This window comes from Schistocerca piceifrons, chromosome 10 (genome assembly GCF_021461385.2).
Source record: "Schistocerca piceifrons isolate TAMUIC-IGC-003096 chromosome 10, iqSchPice1.1, whole genome shotgun sequence".
Taxonomy (NCBI): Eukaryota; Metazoa; Arthropoda; class Insecta; order Orthoptera; family Acrididae; genus Schistocerca; species Schistocerca piceifrons.
In genome coordinates, this window is record NC_060147.1 from 58,561,300 (window position 1) to 58,584,189 (window position 22,890).

The 22,890-nt window shown below is 45.1% G+C and overlaps 1 pseudogene; it reads left to right on the top strand.

Annotated features, from left to right (window-relative positions):
• The first annotated feature begins 17,009 nt into the window (after positions 1 to 17,009).
• On the top strand, positions 17,010 to 17,127 carry LOC124719257 (annotated as a pseudogene).
• The last annotated feature ends 5,763 nt before the right edge of the window (positions 17,128 to 22,890 follow it).

The following is a 22,890-nucleotide window of genomic DNA, read 5'->3' on the forward strand; positions in this document are numbered from 1 at the left end:
ATTTTTCTTTTGTTTCCTTTACTGGTAGCTCAGGAGGCCGACAGTAAATTTTTATTAGTTCACTTGCATCAGGTTGGAATGGAGTGAGTACGCACAAACTTCTTGATAGTTTATATTAAAAAGAAAATGGAAAAGAATCCTCCTTGAAAGTAAACAAGTGGTAATATGTTGCTATTATGCTGATTAAAAATAAACGAAACACCTGCTCAACATCAGTGCTTACGTTCATGTTATACGTAATTACATGGCTGATATGCCAAGGTTATGTTAAAGATTTTTGATGACAAATCAAAAAGGGTTGCCAGGGTCACACTATTTGCCTTCTAACAAACTAAACAGCAGACTTTTTTTGAACAGCCTATGTGACATGTTGTACGTACAGTGTTTTATAAACCTTCTGGGTTAAATTGAAGCAGGTGATAGTGGGTCCACAATCTATTATAGTTAGACAGCGAAACAATGGTGGGAAATGCACATTTATTTTATTATGGACATACAGAGTGCACATCGCACAACATCAACGTAGCTAATAATAATTTTTGAGAGCGACAATCGCCAGTTCCAGTGTATGTGCCGCAACGGCGAATGCAGTTCTGCTGCACTTTCACGGAGATCCCGCCTCTCTGTTGTACATTGGAATAGGCAGTACCGGTCAATTAACATGTGCCGCACACACGCCACTATCTCCACTATCTCTGGTGTCAGTTCTCCATTGCATCACACAGCTTGTGACGTGTCCATGTTGAGGTGTGTTGCTGCGTACATTGCATGATGCGTAGTCAAAGATTGAACTATACTCGTCGCCAGAGCTGGCAGACAGACAGACAACACCAGAGTTTAAACGAGATGGTGCTGGAGCGTGTGGCTGACCACTTTCAACAAGCATCAGTCAAATTTGCCGTGAAATGCACCCTTCAAAGGATACAGTGTGGAGAGTACTGGTGGAACAGGTATTACGCCCCTATAATAAAGCAGGTGTTCAAGGCTGGGACCAACCGACATTGATGCACGCAGTTCACTTCTGTCAATGGGTTATCCATCGCAGTACTCTAGAGCTGAACTTTGTACAATTTGTATTGTTTATGGATGGGGCATTATTCACCCGTAATTGTGTTTTCAACAGAGGCAACAGCTATGTCTGGAGTGAGGACAATCCACACCTTACCTACATCAGTGACCGGGAGCAACGATTCTCTGTCAAGGTATGGATGGGCAGATAGATCACCTATCTTACCTGCTACCTCCCCAATTGACAGGCCCACGTTACCTGTTGTTCCTGCGAGATACGCGGTCACAGTTCTTGGAGACCGCACCACTTATTGACCGCGAGAAGATGTGGTCTGAACACGACGGTGCACTGGCCCACTTCGATGTTAATGTCCGTGGAAAGCTCAACAACATTTATCGTCATCGCAGGATTGGAAGGGGAGGTCCTTTCCCATGACCAGCGCGATCGCCAGATCTCACAACTCACAGCTCTGGACGTTTCCCTCTGGGGTTCTATTCTATTGTATGTAAAGCAGGGACCTAGAAACGGCGGAGGAGCTCCGTCCCCGCCGCAGCCCCAGTGGTCCACAACCCCACGAAGACTACCGCAGTCGCCGCGCGGGATTAGCCAAGCGGTCTCAGGAGCTGCACTCATGGACTGTGCGGCTGGTCCCGGCGGGGATTCGAGTCCTCCCACGGGCATCGGTGTGTGTGTTTGTCCTTAGAATAATTTAGGTTGGGTAGTGTGTAAGCTTAGGGACTGATGACCTTAGCAGCTAAGTCCCATGATTCCACACACATTTGAACAGTTTTGAACTGCCGCAGTCCATTTCACCACTCCGCCGCCCCACACCGAACCCAGGGTTGTTGTGCGGTTCGGTCCCGGGTGGATCCCCCCCAGGGAACGTCTCACACCACACGAGTGTAATCCCTATGTTTGCGTGGTAGAGTAATGGTGGTGTACGCGTACGTGGAGAACTTGTTTGCGCAGCAGTCGCCGACATAGTGTAACTGAGGCGGAATAAGGGGAACCAGCCCGCATTCGCCGAGGCAGATGGAAAACCGCCTAAAAACCATCCACAGACTGGCCGGTTCACCTGACCTCGACAGATTCGTGCCGGGCACCGGCGCTCCTTCCCGCCCGGAAAGCCGTGCCTTAGACAGCACGGCCAACCGAGCGGGCGATCCTCTCGGGTTACGTCAACATTTTGTAACATGAAGCCTGTGTAGAAAAGGATGAAGAGCTACTTGCTAGGGTGCAAGCTGCCTGTCTCCTGGTACGCTAGACAAAAAAATGGTTCAAATGGCTCTGAGCACTATGGGACTCAACTGCTGAGGCCATTAGTCCCCTAGAACTTAGAACTAGTTAAACCTAACTAACCTAAGGACATCACAAACATCCATGCCCGAGGCAGGATTCGAACCTGCGACCGTAGCGGTCTTGCGGTTCCAGACTGCAGAGCCTTTAACCGCACGGCCACTTCGGCCGGCGGTACGCTAGACACCAGGGATCTTTGAGAGAGTGCGGTAGAGCTTCATGCGCAGTTGCCATGCATCCATTGAGACTGGCCGTCGTCATATAACACAATATATATGCATTTCCGACCACTGTACCCCAGTCTCAACATAGTACGTTGTGGACCCACTATCAGCTGTTTCAGTTTGACACAAAAAGGTTGGTACACCCTGTATATTTCACGTTCCATTAATTATATTTTATTGACATAACCTTCCTTACACGTGAAACTTCCTGGCAGATTAAAACTGTGTGCCGGACCAAGACTCGAACTCGGGACCTTTGCCTTTCGCGGGCAAGTGCTCTACCATCTGAGCTACCCGAGCACGACTCATGCCCCCTCCTCACAGCCTTACTTCTGCCATTATCTCGTCTCCTACCTTCCAAGATTCGCAGGAGAGCTTTTATAAACTTTAGAAGGTAGGAGACGAGATACTGGCAGAAGTAAGGCTGTGAGGATGGGGCGTGAGTTCTCATTCTGGCTTCCTTGCACCTGCATCAACGAAACCCTTTATGTGTTTCGTATAAGTAACTAAAGACGTCGGAAACCAACTGGTGTAAAATAGCTACTGATATGCGAAGTACTAGCTAACGCAAAATATCCGTTTGCTAATAACCAGAAAGTAAATTCTAACCTTTTTCGACATAATGTTGGTCGTCGGTAATTAGTGTTCGGCTTTTACATTTCCTTCTCAGTTTCAATGAGAAGCCAGCGAAAAGCCTCAAACGACGTATGTCCACATGTCTGGACAAATGCTAAGCAAACTAAGAGTTGCAAAGCAATGTTAAGTGCGATATCTCCACACATTTCATGTTTATTTTCGAATTGAGGCACCTAAATCTACCTTTCATCTCTGCATCACTAGATGACTTATTATTTATTGCGAGCTGCGACCTTGGTAACAGAAATTAACAAATCCAATAGCACAACTGAGACGATAGTCCATAGACACTCAATTTGGTTAGAAGCTCCATGAGAGAAATGATGTCATAATCCTTCTGCAAATACAGAAATCTGTAGAGAACGCAAAATTTTGTACTTTTCATTTCTCGATCTACCATCAGTGGTGCAAGAATAAATTGATAGTTGAACACCTGCGTTGACAGACAGCCTTTCGATAGATATCTTGGATCAGTTTCAAAGCCACAGCTCACGTCATAAACGGTAAGGTGTTGAAGTTGAGTGACTGTAGGAAGATACAAGAAGACTTAGAAAAAATTTCTAGTTTTTATGATGAATGGCAGCTAGCCCTAAATGCGGAAAAATGTAAGTTAACGGGGATAAGTAGGAAGATCAAACCTATAATGTTCGAACACAGTATTACTAGTGTTCTGCTTGAAAAATCAAGTCGTTTAAATAACGTTAGGCGTAACGTTGCATAGCAATATGAGGTGGAATGAGCAAGTAAGAAAAGTGTTCGAGAAGGCGAATGGTCGACATCGGTTTATTGGAAGAATTTTAGGAAAGAGTGGTTGATCTGTAAAGGAGACCGTATATAGTACGCTGGTCCGATCTATTCTTGAATACTCCTTGAGTGTTGGGGTTCGTACCAAGTCGGGTTGAAGTAAGACATCGAAGCAGTTCTGAGGCGGGCTGCTAGATTTCTCACATGTAGCTTCGAACAACACTCACGTTTATGGAGATGATTCGGAAACTCTAATGGGAGTATCTGGAGGGAAGGCGACGTGATTTTCGAGAAACAGTGTTGAGAAAATTCAGAGAACCGGCATTTGAAGCTGACTGCCGAACAAGTCTACTGCCGCAAAGGACCACGAAGATAGGATACGAGAAACAGGGGCTCATACGGAGTCCTATAGACAGTCGTTTTTCCCTGGCTCTATTTGTGAGTCGAACAACAAAGGAAATGACAAGTAGTGGTAGAGGGTACCCTCCGACATGCACCGTACGGTGACTTTCGCTGTATCTAAGTACATGTAAATGAACGCGGAATGGTAGTTGGACCTAGACGCATGGGACATTCCATTTCGGAAATCGTTATGGAACTCGATATTGTGCGATTTTTTCTTTTTTTGATTTGTATGGCTAGGATCCCCCGTCGGGCCGACCGTGCGCCAGATGCCAGTCTTTCAGTCTGACGCCACTTCGGCGACCTGATAGGATGAGGATGATAGGATGATGATGAGGACAGCACAACACCCAGTCCCTGGGCGGAGAAAATTCCCCGACCCAGCCGGGAATCGAACCTGGGCCCAGAGGATTAATAATGCGTCACGCCGACCATTCAGCTACGGGGGGCGCACATTGTGCGACCCACAATGTCAAGTATGTGTCGAGAATACCAAATTTCAGCCATCACCTCTCACCACGGACAACACAGTGGCCGATAGCATTCACTTAACGACCGATGGCAGCAGCGTCTGCGTGCAGGTGTCAGTGCTAACAGACAAGCAACACGGCGAGAAATAACCGCAGAAAGAAATGTTGGACGTACGATGAACGAATCCGTTAGGACAGTGCAACGGAATTTGGCGTTAATACGGCAGCAGACGAACGACGCGAGTACCTTCGCTAACAGGACACGTCACCTGCTGCGCCTCCCTGCGCTCGTGATCCTATGAGTTTGACCCTAGACGACTGGAAAACAATGGCCTGGACTGATTAGTCCCGATTACAGTTGCTAAGAGATGATGACAGGGTTAGAGTCTGGAGCAGACCCCACGAAGCCATGGACCCACGTTGCCAACGAGGCACTGTGAAAGCTGGCTGTGCCTCCATAATGGTGCGGCCTGTGTTTACCTAAAAGTGGCTGTGTCGTCTGGTTGGACTGAACACTGACTACTTCAAAAATGGTTCAGATGGCTCTAAGCACTATGGGGCTTAACATCTGCGTCATCAGTCCCCTACACTTAGAACTACGCAACCCTAACGAACCTATGGACATCACACACATCCATGTCCGAGGCAGGATTCGAACCTGTGACCGTAGCAGCCGCGTGGTTCCGGACTGAAGCGCCTAGAACCGCTCGGTCACAGCGGCTGGCTGAACGCTGACAGAGTGGTTATCGGCTACTTGGAGACCATTTGCAGCCATTCATGGACTTCGTGTTCCCAAATATGAGACTGGGCCACAATTGATCGCGACTGGTTTGACGAATATTCTGGACAGTTCGAGCGAATGGTTTGTCCATCCAGATTTCCCGACATGAATCCCAGCCAACATTTATGGGACATAATACTGAGGTCGGTTTGTGCGCAGAGTCCTGCAGCGGCCACACTTTCTCAATTATGGACTACTGTAGTGGCAGTATGTCTCAATATTTCTGCTACGCTGGATTAGCCGAGCGGTCTGAGGCGCTGCAGTCATGGACTGTGCGGCTGGTCCCGGCGGAGGTTCGAGTCCTCCCTCGGGCATGGGTGTGTGTGGTTTGCCATTAGGATAATTTAGGTTAAGTAGTGTGTAAGCTTAGGGACTGATGACCTTAGCCGGCCGCGGTGGTCTCGCGGTTAAGGCGCTCAGTCCGGAACCGCGTGACTGCTACGGTCGCAGGTTCGAATCCTGCCTCGGACATGGATGTGTGTGGTGTCCTTAGGTTAGTTAGGTTTAAGTAGTTCTAAGTTCTAGGGGACTGATGACCACAGAAGTTAAGTCCCATAGTGCTCAGAGCCATTTGAACCATTTTTTTTGATGACCTTAGCAGTTAAGTCCCATAAGACTTCCCACACATTTGAACATTTTCAATATTCCTGCAGAGGACTTCCAACGACTTGTTGAGTCCATGCCACGTTGAACTGCTGCACGATGCCCGAAAAAAGGGAGATGCGACACAACTTTAGGAGGTATACCTTGACTTTTCACCTGTGTGTATAATGAGGTTTAAAGATTCGTCATCTTTTCAACAATAAATACTTGTCTGTAACTACAGGAAAATTTAACAAATAACAGCGAGGAAGTACTGCCTGCATCGCCCTTAAAGGTTATCCGGCGTGTTTACGTGCGACAGTAAATTTGGCATGCAAACGTGCACCTGTGGCCCCAGAACAGGTCTGCCGTGAAATACGATTACGTGTGTTGTGTCTGGTGCCTTAATTAACTCCGGTGATTGCAACGAGAGGCAATCTGATTAAGGGGAAGATTGGTGGCCGGTGGTACCTGCTAGGTCTGTGGAACGGAGCCCTGCAGCTGCGAGACGCCGCTAATAGAACTACTTGGCCGGTGTGTGTGTGTGTGTGTGTGTGTGTGTGTGTGTGTGTGTGTGTTTCATACACCGAACAGCTAGTTGCTGCAGATTTCACGTATTTCACTGGCGCATATTTTTTTCGCGTTTTCTAACATTTCCCTTGTGCTTGTTATGGAATTGGTAAGCTGAACGTATCAGTTCCTTTTCAGTATCTATCCCGATTTAATGTATCACCAAATGATCGGAGCAGTCTATAACGACATTAATGGTACCAATAGAGGAAAAAAAATAAGTTCTCCGAAATAAGACTGTCAGTATAATTTTTAATGAAGTAAAAAAATTATTGACACTGGTGAAAAGAAATTTCAAAAGATAAAGACATACAAGCGGACTAATAATAACAGACGGATATAAGGCCACAGGTAGAGAACTTCATATTGTATTTCTTAACGTGGAAACAACTTTCGATAGTGTCCAGTGGAGAATGCTGATTAGTATTTTCAAGAAGAAAAGAGTTTACTGTAAAATTTATACTTACAACACATAGAAAGTATGATTACCTAGAGGAAATTATAGAGAAATGCTCAGAGTAGGGTGGAGGGCGTTTCAATGTTCTGTTCACTGTTTTCTATAGGACTTATTTTGTGCGTAGCCAATGGCATAATATGAAAATTTCTCGTGTGATTTATGGAGGCTAGCTATAACATTGCCTTCTTTGTTCTTGGTACTGTGCACTAAAGTTAACTCTTGTCAGAAGATTCGGAGATGTGTAAGATTTACAGTATACTTTTTACTTATCTTCCCTCGCACAGTCCGCTCCAGCTCTTCATGTCTAGGGGGTATGATTCTTGAAGCAGAAATTCAAACATTTTAGGTTCCCATCGTTCAATTGATCGAAATAGTTTTGAAGAATGTCGTTGCACAATTTCTGTTTTTACCGTAACTTAACTGTCTCACATTTTACTATATCACACTGTCTTTTGAATTTTCACTTTAACAAAGCCGAAATTACATTCCCGGCGGGGTCAGGGATTTTCTCTGCCTCGTGATGACTGGGTGTTGTGTGACGTCCTTAGGTTAGTTAGGTTTAAGTAGTTCTAAGTTCTAGGGGACTGATGACCATAGATGTTAAGTCCCATAGTGCTCAGAGCCATTTCGAAATTAAATTCTTCGTCGACAATACAAATATACGTCCGAACACATAGGAAGCATGCTTACTACTCGTTCACTCTGCAGTATTAACAATATCTCAAAAAAGCACTCCTCCTTCAGGCCACAAGTGGCCCATCGGGACCATCCGACCGCCGTGTCATCCTCAGTTGAGGATGCGGATAGGAGGGGCGTGTGGTCAGCACACCGCTCTCCCGGTCGTTATGATGGTTTTCTTTGACCGGAGCCGCTACTATTCGGTCGAGTAGCTCCTCAATTGGCATCACGAGGTTGAGTGCACCCCGAAAAATGGCAACAGCGCATGGCAGCCTGGATGGTCACCCATCCAAGTGCCGACCAGGCCCGACAGCGCTAATTTTCGCTGATCTCATGGGAACCGGTGTACCCACTGCAGCAAGGCCGTTTCCCATAACAATATCTCAAAGGTTTTACAATATTTCTTGACAAAAGAATTCCTATTAGTTTAGATTATTATTTTATAAACGAATCGAGAAATAAACGTAATAAAGAGTACTAGATTGCATAATTAATAATGCAAATTTTAAATGTGCCTAATAATTCGTAATTTCAAATGTTCCTGAAAACATAATTTTAACTGTACATTCAGAGCTAGGACATAACGATTGTAACAACGAAATTAAAGTAAAAAAATGTTCAAATGTGTGTGAAATCTTATGGGACTTAACCCTATGGTCATCAGTCCCTAAGCTTACACACTACTTAACCTAATTTATCCTAAGGACAAACACACACACACCCATGCCCGAGGGAGGACTCGAACCTCCGCCGGGACCACCCACACAGTCTATGACTGCAGCGCCTTAGACCGTTCGGCTAATCCCGCGCTGCGAAAACAAAGTAATTCCTTTTCATAAATTTTAGCTTGGAATATAAGATGCTTTGTATAAAATTATATGAATTTTTTCCAGAAAAGTAGCTGAGGTAATACTGACCTGTCCAAAATTCGAAAACTATTTCTGGTATCGACTACTACTGTTGAGGAAAGGACATGCTAGAGGAAGTCCCTTTACACGGTGCAGCTGAATAACACTATATAATTTTTATCATATTCAAATGAATTTCTCACGTACCTTGCATTAAACGTATAGAAAACACAAAGTGGTTCACTGAAGACAAACGCGCACAGCTATTGCCACTCAACTCGCTGACGATAACTGAGTAGTCTCGTCGAATAGTTTTACCTGTTCGCCACTAGGCTGCACCATTCGCCAAGAAAATAAAAGGTAGTGGCCACTTCACGCACTCTGGTCACTACAGCTCTGGTTGTTCTGTGTATGCTGAAAATACACGAGGTCCCCTTCTGAGAGCTATTGTAATCCGTCAGGGAAGAGACTTCGTGTGGCACAAACATAGCGGGAACAGAAAAAGGCTGTTGTGGTACCTTCGCAGGCCTGCGTCGCCCCAATTACTGCGGAACGGAGAGAACCTCATACGGCGCCAGAATGAATCCCTTAAACTTTCATGTAAAGGGCGCAGTTACCTGCACACTGACGAAAAAAAAAAAAACAAAAAAAAGAGAGAGGAAAGAAACGAGTTGGAAGCCGACACACGACGAACGAATTAACTCGTTAACTGCCCAGTTCCGCCGTAACGACGCCCACCAGGCCAAGCGAACAACAACAAATTTGATCCTAATTATCGGACAAAAATAAAAGTCAAAAGACGTTCGAGCGCACTGGAAGCGGAGCGGAAAAAAGTCAGTTCCAGTGGTGTGGGGAGAGGGAGGGAGGGAGGGGGGAAGCGTAGGGAACAACGCACGGAGTATCCCCTTGCGAACTCTGAAAAAATTCCGGTCCGCTGCGCAGTAAACAAAGGGTGTGCAGTCAGACCCCCCGTCACAACGTGGCCAGTAGCTGAGTGAGCAGCGAAAACACACACACACACACACACACACACACACACACACACACAAACACACACAGAGGCGTAACAGACCAGACAGCTGTAATTAGCGAATCGCTAAGCTAGTTGCGGGCCTGCCCGGAGTTTGGGCGTTGCTGGGTTGGCAGTGAGGGATCTGCTACTGTGCATTTTTCTCCCGAGTCCTCCACGTCAGCAATCTTCTACTGCTGTATTCTGTTCGTCGTAAGCTTAACACTGAAGTTAGCGTTTTGCTATCTATTCCATCACGTTTGATCCTACCTTTCTTGAGCAATTTGCTGCATGTAACACTATTTTTGTCTCTGGGGAGTGAATACTATTTTCTTGATTATGTCTGGAAAGTTAGGAAAATGTAACTACGTGTAAAACTTGGTTTTCCTGAGGAGGATTCTCATATTTTCGCTAATACTGTGTAATAAAACAGTTGGCACTCAAAAAAAGCTTCCAGACATCTCAGAACAGACAAATACCTGTCCTGAATGATTTTCAAGATATTCTTATACCATTCTTCCTGCTGAAATAGTTCAAATAGCTCTGAATACTGTGGGACTTAACATCTGACGTGATCAGTCACCTAGAACTACTAAAACCTAACTAACCTAAAGACATCACATACATCCATGCCCGAGGCAGGGTTTGAACCTGCGACCGGAGCAGTCGCGCACTTCCGGACTGAAGCGCCTAGAATCGCTTGGCCACAGCGGCCGGCTATTCTTCCTGCATAATAGTGCCAAATTCCGGTAACGATGATGGTTGTGTACAGGGATCATGCACTTTTCTCTCCAAAATTGACCACCCGAAGGCTCACTAACATTGAGATCAGGTGACTGGGTTGCTTACGGAGGATGCGACAGCTCATCCTCTTGTTCTGAAACGACGATTTTGGACGGCGATCAAGCATTCTTCTCTCCAAAATTGGCCACAGAGGCTTAATAATATTGAGACCTAGTAGCTGGGTTGGCAAGGGGAGATGCGACAGTTCATCCTCATGCACAAAAACATATCTTGGACGATTGCGAGTTGAGTGAACAGGGTCCCTGTTGGTCTTGCAACACAGAATATTCATTGGGGAGCAAACATTGTACCATGGGATGGAACTGGTCAGTTAAAATGGTCAGCAACACGACGTTGCATGGTACCTAGGGAGCTCATATAATTCCACAATATGGCTGCCCCAATCATCACCGAACGCCCGCCATGTTTCATTCTTGGGACTGTGACGCAGCGAATTTGTCAAGGACACTGCGTCTCTTCAGACCAGTCCCCTCCACAAAAGAGGAGAGAGTGATGTAACTAATACTTTAATTCCTATCACAGATTCGAGCTGCCAGTAAAATTCCGAGTAAACTGGTACCAAAGTCAGACACGTCAGCAAATTAATGCTGAATACTTAATTAAAGCCAGTAAGCTAATTTTACCAGGTCTGCAGACGCTACCGAGGTGTTGTCTACGTAGAGGATCTTCGGCTGGAGGTGGGAGGATAATTTTGACATTCGACGTTAATTTAACGAAAAAGAAAAAAAAAAAAAAAACACACGAGGTAGCGAAATCTATCTTGGTTCTCCGGCCGTTGTATCGAGTCGTCGTTAAAGCCATGCGGTGGTGGCGACCTTCAGAGTCTCCTGCGTTCTGGGAATCCGTGCCAGTTTGGGCCACAGAACTTGATGGTAGAATCTCGCGCGCTCCAGTCGTCCAGAACAGCAGGAACGATTACACCTCCAACGTCTGTTCGATTGGCTACAAGAATCTGTAGTTCGCCGACCGAGTCTTTAAATAGTTCGGAATGCAGCTCTCCACCCTATTTCGTCGCAGTTACTAAACGTGTCGTCATCGTGAGGTTCATCATGCTGCAGTTACCGCCATGTTGTGGCAAGTGCTGTCTTTCATTACCTTGGCGGCAGCCCTGTGCTAACCATTCGCGAGTTGCTCGAAATGTTTGGAATTACGAAGCACGCTGCAGTTACTGTGGTTGCATCTGTGCTGCCATTATACTTGTACCGCGAGATAGCGGCGCTGCAAATCGACATGTAGCGTGGTAAGCCATTTTGAACGCTCCTTGATCCATGGTTAGCTTCTTTGTTATAGTGATTCGCAATAATTCATTTTCCACTCATTCTACGGACTGATCAACACGCTGGAGACATTGTTTGTGTGAAATTTTGTTCTTAAAAAAAAAAATGGTTCAAATGGCTCTGAGCACTATGGGACTTAACATCTGAGGTCATCAGTCCCCTAGAAGTTAGAACTACTTAAACCTAACTAACCTAAGGACATCACACACATCCATGCCCGAGGCAGGATTCGAACATGCGACCGTAGCGGTCGCGCGGTTCCAGACTGCAGCACCTAGAACCGCTCGGCCACTCCAACCGACTTTTGTTCTTTTCATTTCCCTTATAGCAAGTCCATCGCTCATCTAGCAGCGACTTTATTGTTTGTGATACGTAAGGAAACTTCTGATAGGGCGTCCTCTCATTTATGTATAGATCTCCAAAAAGATGCGCTGCCAGATGATACTGACTTCCATCGGTCTGTAGCTTCCCTGCTGTCCCTTTAATCAGTTCTTTACTAGGCGACGAAACTGTGCTGCAAGAAACGATGATCGACGCCTGGGACAGAATATTAGCGGGTGAGTGATCTGCAAGGGAACAATGGTAGTTGACATAATTAATTCCGACCCCCTTGAAGAAGGTATGATAGATACCCCAGCTATAGCTACAACTGTTCTACCAAACAACACAAAAGCTGCAATAGTAAAAACATTGTACAAATAAACAACAGCATATATTTCCAACTTTATTGTGTTTTAGGATTTAAGACTATTCTCGAAATCACTGTGCCGAATTAACCCGCAAATATAATCTCCCATCACGCTCCCACTGTACTGTCTCTGGTAGCGGCGTCCAAACTGCAGCACACACTGTTGTAAACGCTCCGCTTTTCCTCAGAATAAGTCCCTATACTCACTCTGAATGTACCAAGGTGGAACTTTAGGGACGTCTGCAGCCCGTAGCAATGACGTTATTCATTGATTTCCGGACCGGTTGCTCATAGTTTTCGGGATTGTTATTGCCCAGAAAGACCTGAACAACTGCAGTAAAACTGGTCCTAGCAACTTCCCCCTTCTTATCAAGCAACTGTCCAAATTTGTTGCACTAAAGTATTTCTTTATCTGTGGTCCCACAAAAAGACCTTGCTCTGAAGTTTCCCTTGGCAACTTCAGGAAGGAGGTTCGCAGTTATTTGAAACCTGCAAAATGTTTATCTACCGCTCCTGCAGATTGCTTCACAAGACCCAGATTTATGCACAGTGGAGGCTTCAACACCTTCTTGCTTTCTATCAGTGGCTTCCAAATAACGTTAAGTTTTCCCACACAGAAATCAGTCCACTGAGAACAAAGTCGCTTCTTGTAATGTGCCTTTGTGTCTCTGGTAACCCAAAGAAAACGACAACACGGGAACTTGGTAAAACCGCCTAGGAGACCCAAATGAGACACCACCATCTTGAAGTCTCCGATAATTTCAAATCCATATTCTTCGTACTTCAATGCTTGTTGCAAGATCTCGATACCGCAAAAATTCTGTTTGAGATGCACTCAGTGAGCCATACGGAGAGATGGGTTGTGTGGTAACACACATTTGAAGCTCTTTGACGAGTTGTCTATGAAGAGGCGAGACTCACTTGGGTTTCAAGTTAATTACTAATTCATCAAACAAACTGCTAATATCGAGGCAAAAACGTACGTCATTTGTATAGGAAAAACACTGATTGTTTCATGACGCTTCTTCTGAGCTGTGATTTTCACACTTCCATCCAACCAGTCCCACAGATTCAACTTTGATGTCAAAAGCTCAGCATCTGACTTGGTCAGACCAAGATCTGTTACTAAACCATTTATGTCATTTTGATTAGGATAGTATGAATTCCTCTCCACTGCACACGTTTCGCCAGATATTTGACGTTTCGACTTTACAGTGTGTAGCCAGAGTCAGACCAAGCAAAAACTGCTCGTCACATATTTAAAGCAACTCCCAGTCTCCACGGAGAACGTCGATTTGTTTCCCATTCCAAAACAGAACGTTTTTCAAGCGGAATTTTGATAGAGCGATGCCCATTGAGTCTAGTGCGAAATATGCTTTATCGACATGTATTAACAGTGACAATAGAACTCGAAGAATAGCCAGTAATCCAGCAGCGACGGACTAACGCTGTTGTGTAGCGGCAGCAGTCATGCTGGGTCAGGGCAGTACTTTGGCTGCTGCAGTACTGGTTAATCAGTAAAAGAAAAACACGGGTAATGGAATGTAGTCAGAGTAAATCAAGCTATTATGAGGGAATTAGACTAGGAAATGGGGAACTAAAAGCGGTAGCTAACTTACGTTATTTGGGCTGCGAAGTAACTGGTGATGGTCGAAGTAGAGATTATATGAAATGCAGACTGGCTGTAGAAATGAATAAATTTCTCAAAAAGGCGAATTTGTTGGCATAGAATATAGATTTAGCTGTTAGGAACGCTTTCCTGGAGGCATTTGTTTGCAGTGTAGCTTGGCACGGAAGTGGAACATCGACGATGAACGGTTTAGACAAGAAAAGACCAGAAACTTTTGAAACGTGTTGTAGAAGAACGTTGAATACTACATGGGTAGATCGCTCAGCTAAGGAGGAGGTAATAAATCGAACTGGGTACAAAAGAAATTTATTGCACAATTTAACTAAAAGAAGAAATCGATTCATGGGACATTCTGAGACATGATTAGTTTTGTAGTGGAGAACAGTGTGGGGAGTAAAAATTATAGAGTGAGACCTAGGTATGAATACTGTAAAAATTCAGTCCGATGAGGCCTCGGAAGGCCCGATGGTGCCGACCGACCGCCATGTCATTCTCAGATACATGCGTCACTGGATGTGGATATGCAAGGGCATGTGGTCAGCACACCGCTCTCCCAGTCGTTGTCAGTTTTCGTGACAGGAGCCGCTACTTTTCATTCCAGTAGCTCTTCAATTGGTCTCACAAGGTCTGAGTGCGCCCCACTTGCCTACAGTGCTCGGCACACTTGAACGGTCACTCATCCAAGTGCTAGCCAAGCTCGACACTGCTTACCTTGGTAATCCGACGGGAACCGGTGCTACCTGTGCGACAAGAGCGTTGGCCATGAATGCTGTTAAGTAGGCTCAAAAAGCTGTAGGCTACAGTAGTCATTCGGAGGGAAGAGGACTACACAAGAGAAAGTAGCGTGGATAGCTCCATCAAACCGGTTTTGAGACTGAAGAACAGAAATTTATCGGAAAGACGACATTCTATTGCAGGAGATAGCAAACGACCTTCTTTCATTATTTTTACACACAAAACAGTGAAGATAACTTTTATATTGAACTATAATTGCACCTTACCGCAGAATTACGCCAAATCCAGATTCAAAAGTGAAATACCAGAGGGAAGTTGCGTCTATGTGACGTTGGTGTTGGAAAGCGTCTGCTAAATTTTAGCTTTAGGGGTCAAGAGTGCTTAACAAGGACCAAAATTCGTAACTATAGTTGAATACAAACGTGATCTAGATTGCATTATTGTAAAATAATAGAAGATTGTGAGTTGGACGTTAGGTAGGATGTTTGGTGCACTGTTTTACTGTTTTCCTAGGCCACCCAGTGTGTAAAAATACCACTGTACTTATTAAATATCACGAATATATGAAGAATGTAAATACGAGGGTTGCAACTTTAATAGTGGCAACTATTTATTTACAGCGGGTACAAAATACATACGTGTTTCAAAGTTTCACTGACCTTCAAAGTAGTCACCAGCGTTGTGTATAACCCGTTGGCAGCGATGTGGAAGACGTAGGATACTCTTAGTAGTGCCTGTTCTGCTGACAGTTCGAGCGGCGCGGTCTATTGCCCGATGAATTTGTAGCAGTTCTGAAGCGAATGCCGTGAAGCGTTTCCTTCAGTTTAGAAATCGAGCTGAACTCACGAGGGCTTAAGTCAGGGGACTGCAGTAGGTGGTATAGCACTTAGCAGCCCCATCAGTCGAACAAATCAGTAACAGCTTCCAGCATTGTCCTGCAAAATGATGGTCAGGCCCTGCAGAGAGTATCATCACTTCTGTCTCTATGCTGTTCATTTTTGGAACACAACCTACGAGCAGCTTAGAGACAGAAGTGATGACACTTTCTCCCTTACCATTGCAGGACAATGCCCAAGCACGTACAGTGCAAGCTGTTACTGATTTGGGGCTGCTAAGTCGCCTGACTTAAGCCGCCTGACTTAAGCCCTCTTAAGTTCAACTCGATTTCCAAACTGAGTCCGCCTGCTTAGCTGAGTGGTAGTGTGCTCGCCTCCTATGCAAGCGGGCCCGGATTCGATTCCCGGCTGGGTTGGAGATTTTCTCCGCTCGTGAACTGGGTGTTGTGTTGTCATCATCATTTCATTCTCATCACCGGCGCGCAAGTCGCCCAATCTGGCGTGGAATGAAATAAGACTTTCACTTGGCGGCCTAACTTTCCCGAATAGGGGCCTCCCGACGAACAATGCCATAGGCTCATTTCCATTTTTTCCCCTCTTAAACTGAAGGAAACGCATCACGGCATTCGCTTCGAAACGGTTACGAATTAGTCGGGCAGTAGACAGCGCCGCTCGAACTGTCAACACAACTGGCACTGCTGAGAGTATCCTACGACTTCCACATCGCTGGTAACGGGTTATACACAATGCTGCTGACTGCTTGGAAGATCAGTAAAACTTTGAAACACGTATCTATTTTGTACGAGTTGTAAATAAATAGTTGCCACTATTGAAGTTCCAACCCTCGTACACAGTCCAGTCACATTAATGTGATCAGCTGTATAACCACATTTTGAAGCTCGAACTTACAGGAAGAGTGACAGTGAGGTTCTGGAAGGTGCCGATACAGATCTGAGGCCGTACCGACTCCAGTGCGGTAGGTATCTCGGATGAGAATCGATGGCGAGTAAACCCCGGTCGAGGTGATCCCACAGATTCTCGAAAATAGGCGGTGGTCACGTTAAGGGTAGGTTTACTATTTTTAGCCCGAAAAAGCATGTTCTTTGAGAATATTTTTCTCGGGATATGTTACAAATATAAATGTCAATTTTGGTCGAATTGTTTATTGATTTTTCCTCTACAAACTGAAATTTTTTCGACCGGAAATGTCGAAGAGCAAAGGTGGGAGTGCCGACGGAACGAAACAAAATTTCGATTTAGACCTCCAAGCGCGGTATGTCAGAGGTCAACCGGCTTGTCTGAATTCAAAATTGAGTTGACGTTAGCGATGTATGGCAACGGCCTTGCCGCAGTGGATGCACCGGTTCCCGTGAGATCACCGAAGTTAAGCGCTGTCGGGCGTGGCCGGCACTTGGATGGGTGACTATCCAGGCCGCCATGCACTGTTGCCATTTTTCTGGGTGCACTCAGCCTCGTGATGCCAATTGAGGAGCTACTCGACCGAATAGTAGCGGCTTCGGTCAAGAATACCATCATAACGACCGGGAGAGCGTTGTACTGACCACACGCCCGTCCTATCCGCATCCTCTATCGAGGATGACACGGCGGTCGGATGGTCCCAGTACGCCACTCGTAGCCTGAAGACGGAGTTAGGGAAGTATATAAGATTCCTTAGGAGTTGTACGTCGCTTAAGTTATTTGAACCATAGGAAACAAAATGGCGGCCATTTAAAAAAAAAAGGGTTTTTTCATCGTTTTTTCGATTTCGCCGGCCAAGTAAAGATATTTACAACGCCTAGACAATTTAGTTAGCTTCGTCGGAAACAAAGAATCATGCCAATCGGTTCAGTAGATTTGAAGTTACCATACCGCGTGACAAAACGAACGTCATTTCGAGACAAACGCGTTTGAAGTTTTAACTACATGCAAATGCATTATGAAATTTACTTTCAATCTGCTATTTCGGGTCCATAAACTAGTCCTTCCTCTTCCTCACAGAGGACGTTCCGCTAGATCTGGACCATGTTGTGCTGCTCCAGAGCCGCTCGTACGGCTGATGACAAGCGGTTTTCGGCCGCTCGAATCCGGTGGTCGTCCGAATGCTTGGCGAACTGCGTCGAATAGAGTCCCAGGGTGACGTCCATCGTTGTCATGGTCTTCAGAATTGCTGAACACCCTCCGCTGAGGCTGCTCACTGCCAGGAATGTCGCAATCTCCACTGTCTTCGCACCAGAACGCAAATGCTTGGGGCTAACTTCCAAACACACGCATTCAAACTTTCATTTGAATTTTGTGTGTTTCCTCTCAAGCACCGGTACAATAACTCGTCCTCCGAAAGAAAAAAGCTGGTGCGTGAAAAAGGCCGATTTCAGTCAGGTGCAGTTTTTTTCTTCAACCGCGAATAACATACATTTCCGTTCCGTAATTGGGAAAAACCCTTTCAGGGATGCATTCTAAACACTTATGGATCCAACAATACAATTTAAAAAAATGGATTTTTTGAACCAAAAAATAGTAATTCTCCCTTTAATGTGAATGGATCCCGTATAACGATTATGAAAGGATGTGGCGACTTTAGAGAACTTAAGATGCAGTATGTTTGTAGCCCAGGTTTAGGAAAGTGCGCCTAAAACTTTCAGTTATTACCGGGTTCACTACATGGCGAACAGAGCAGACGTCAAGTTACGAAGAACTCTGCAGCGGCATCTACGAACTTAGATTGACAAAGAAACAAATTTTCAGAGACACGAAGGTACATCATTGCACTTCATAATATGTGCAAGAGTGAATACGTATGGAGCCTTACCGTCGGACGGACATGTCAGAAAATGCCAGCAAACCCACCACCCAAGATTTTTTTAAAGTGTCGAACTCCCATGAATAAAACAGTTGCAAACGTTTGATTACTTTACTAATGGCTTAACGTGTTAGAATATACTCAGGATAATTTGCGCGTCGACAGTTATGCTGCCTAAAGAGATATACACAGTTTCTAAGCGTATTTCTTGTGTTACTGTGTTAAACCTTTAATATAAGGTTACACCTGTTAGTCATTAGAATTTGGCTGCATTTTAATTTTTGAAATAATAGGAGAACATAAAATCGAAATTTGGTTGTGACACAGATGCTTGTGAAATGATACGTTTACAGTATGGTGTTTATATGTTTTCTACAATTCTTAGATTATATACTTAATACGCCACTATGCGCTGTTTAAACCTTACACTTGCCATTACACGATGGCAAACCACAATTTAAAGACACAATATGGCCGTTATAATGATGATAGTATCAGTCGCTTTCCTGGGTGTCGCTTGTGACTTAGTGATAGAATACCGCCATGTGGACATTTGCTGTGGTGCTTGTTAAAAAATATGCTCCTAAAATTACCTGTTTCGTTTCTTCTATACAGCTGTTGCATTAACGAACGTCGAGCCGCCCTAGTGCAACACTTAAGTATCAGGAAGTAGTAGCAGTGATCTGCTGACCTCAGCTAACAAACTCTGACAAACCGAGTTTCCTCCATCTCCAGCGGACGGTGCCTGCTCGAATGGAGATCCGATATCCTACAGCCGGTTCGGCTATTCACAGTCGAACTGGCGGAATAACAAGGCCGGAGATTCGGGGTCGCGCTAGCGGCGGGAGGTCGTTCCTGAGTGCTGAGGAGGGGAAGCCGGTCGAAACGTGGCAAGCAAATAACCCGGTCATTCTCACAGAGCTTGTCTCCGTAACAGTCAGCGAGACGGGGAAGTTGACCCACCCGCCACGGTTTATGGTTGCCTCCATCTTCCGGTTCCTTACTCCATTTTAGCAAAAAGCCGTAAAGCCCCAGGTTCCTATTTCTAAAATCAATCTCGTTTGCCAGCGATATCCTCTCCCAACGAAATAGTTAAGTGAACCAACCCATCCCGTACAGGAAACTGTTCAACGTTAGGTACGCAAAACTGTGAAGATGATCGTGCATTGTGCTCCAGGTTAGCTATTTACTAACATAAATGTTTGCGTAGTTTAAGAGCAAGCTACAATTTCTTTTCCTGTTGTTTGTCTAGAGAATTTCTCCATTTCACGATAGAACATTTCGCTTAGAAAAAGAGTTGATGGTTCTGCTTCTTATTTTCGCACTGAAACTTCGCCAATAAAGTTTCCTTTCCCAACTCGTCCAAACTAAACTAAACTAAACTAAACTCCGTCCGAACAGGCCTCGGGAGGCCCAACGGTATCGACCGACCGCCGTGTCATCCTCAGCCTATATATAGGGTGAGTAACCTAACGTTACCGCTGGATATATTTCGTAAACCACATCAAATACTGACGAACCGATTCCACAGACCTAAACTGAGGAGAGGGGCTGGTGTAATTGTTTAATACAAACCATACAAAAATGCACGGAAGTACGTTTTTTAACACAAACCTACGTTTTTTTTAAATAGAACCCCGTTAGTTTTGTTAGCACATCTGAACATATAAACAAATACGTAATCAGTGCCGTTTGTTGCGTTGTAAAATGTTAATTATATCCGGAGATATTGTAACCTAAAGTTGACGCTTGAGTACCACTCCTCCACTGTTCGATCGTGTGTATCGGAGAGCACTGAATTACGTAGGGATCCAAAGAGAACGGTGATGGACCTTAGGTACAGAAGAGACTGGAACAGCACATTACGTCCACATGCTAACACCTTTTTATTGGTCTTTTTCACTGACGCACATGTACATTACCATGAGGGGTGAGCTACACGTACACACGTGGTTTCCGTTTTCAATTACGGAGTGGAATAGAGTGTGTCCCGACAAGTCAGCCCAATAGATGTTCAATGTGGTGGCTATCATTTGCTGCACACAATTGCAATCTCTGGCGTAATGAATGTCGTACACGCCGCAGTACATCTTGTGTAATGTCGCCACAGGCTGCCACAATACGTTGTTTCATATCCTCTGGGGTTGTAGGCACATCACGGTACACATTCTCCTTTAACGTACCCCACAGAAAGAAGTCCAGAAGCGTAAGATCAGGAGAACGGACTGGCCAATTTATGCGTCCTCCACGTCCTATGAAACGCACGTCGAACATCCTGTCAAGGGTCAGCCTAGTGTTAGTTGCGGAATGTGGAGGTGCACCATCATGCTGATACCACATACGTCGACGCGTTTCCACTGGGACACACTCTATTCCACTTCGTAATTGAAAACGGAAATCACGTGTGTACGTGTACCTGACCCCTCATGGTAATGTACATGTGCGTCAGTGAAAAACACCAATAAAAAGGTGTTAGCATGTGGACGTAATGTGCTGTTCCAGTCTCTTCTGTACCTAAGGTCCATCACCGTTCCCTTAGGATCCCTATGCAATTCGGTGCTCTCCGATACACACGATCGAACAGCGGAGGAGTGGTATTCAAGCGTCAACTTTAGGTTACAATATCTCCGGATGTAATTAACATTTTACAATGCAACAAACGGCACTGATTACGTTCAAATGGTTCAAATGGCTCTGAGCACTATGGGACTTAACATCTATGGTCATCAGTCCCCTAGAACTTAGAACTACTTAAACCTAACTAACCTAAGGACATCACACAACACCCAGCCATCACGAGGCAGAGAAAATCCCTGACCCCGCCGGGAATCGAACCCGGGAACCTGGGCGTGGGAAGCGAGAACGCTACCGCACGACCACGAGATGCGGGCACTGATTACGTATTTGTTTATATGTTCAGATGTGCTAACAAACCTAACGTGGTTCCATTTAAAAAAAAAACGTAGATTTGTGTTAAAAAACATACTTCCGTGCGTTTTTTTATGGTTTGTATTAAACAATTACAGTAGCCCCTCTCCTCATGTTCGGTCTGTGGAATCGGTTCGTCAGTATTTGATGTGGTTTACGAAATATATCCAGCGGTAACGTTAGGTGACTCACCCTGGATGCGAAAATGGATGGTCAAGTGGTCAGCACACCGCTCTCCAGGTCGTTGCTGGTTTTTGTGCCCAGAGTCGCTACTTCTCAGGTATGTAGCTCATTTGGACTCAGAATGGATCAGAGCGACCCGCTTGCCAACACCGCTCTCCAGACAAGGACGGAAACCCATCCAAATGATGCCCAAGCGGTCATCTGACAAACATGTGTACCAGAGTGCAAGTTTATTTGGGAGCCTGAAATTCTGAAAATTTGCAGAGAACTCCTATCGTCCTTAATGCAAGTCACACTTCTTATGAAGGTACTCAGACACATTTGAGATAACATTATTTTTTTCAATTACAGACAGGTGCCCCAGAATTGTGGATCATTTTCTGAAGACTGGATCTCCAGTGAATTCATTAACGGTTAGCCGGCCTTGGTGGCCGAGCGGTTCTAGGCGCTTCAGTCTGGAACCGCGCGACCGCTACGGTCGCAGGTTCGAATCCTGCCTCGGGCATGGATGTGTGTGACGTCCTTAGGTTAGTTAGGTTTAAGTAGTTCTAAGCTCTAGGGCACTGATGACCTCAGCTGTTAGGTCCCATAGTGCTCAGAGCCGTTTGAACCATTAACGGTTACACTTATCTAAATGATTCCACTTCGGTTGCTATTGCCTGATTTGTGATTATTTCTATGTAACGCTTTTACAGGGTCGGCAAAACAGGAATAAATATGCGGTCGGTCATTCTTCGACTGTAATGGTATAGCGCACCATCAGTTGTTGCCACAAGGTCGAATGATCTGTGAAGATTACTACTGGTACGTTCAACGTTGTTTGAAACAATAAAGAAGACGACCGATATTTATTGCAAAATCTGGGTTTCGCGTCATAATAATGCACCTACTCACACGTCAGTGTTTGTTCCTGAAGTTTTGTCTAAACCCAATACTCTAATGATGGCCAAGCCTCCATGTTCACGAGACACAGTCCCACATGAATATTTTTTGTTCCCAAAAATAAAGAAAAACATATGTGATGTTATGCTTTGCCAGAGAATTAACTATTTTTTTTGTTCGAGCGTCTAGCAGCAAGATAACAGCAAGCGCAACAAGTACAATGACGGACCATAATTAATCTCGTGGGAATGAAACTCGACAGCGCGGTGAAATCAGTTCTGGAAAGGGGCTTTATTTTGCACGTACACCGACTGCTATACCTGCCGCAGATTCCATTTGTGGCACGGAACAAGCAATTTTCAGCCTCGCCACATCCAATATCTTTCACTGTCTATTTAATGCATATTACGAACACACCTCCAGT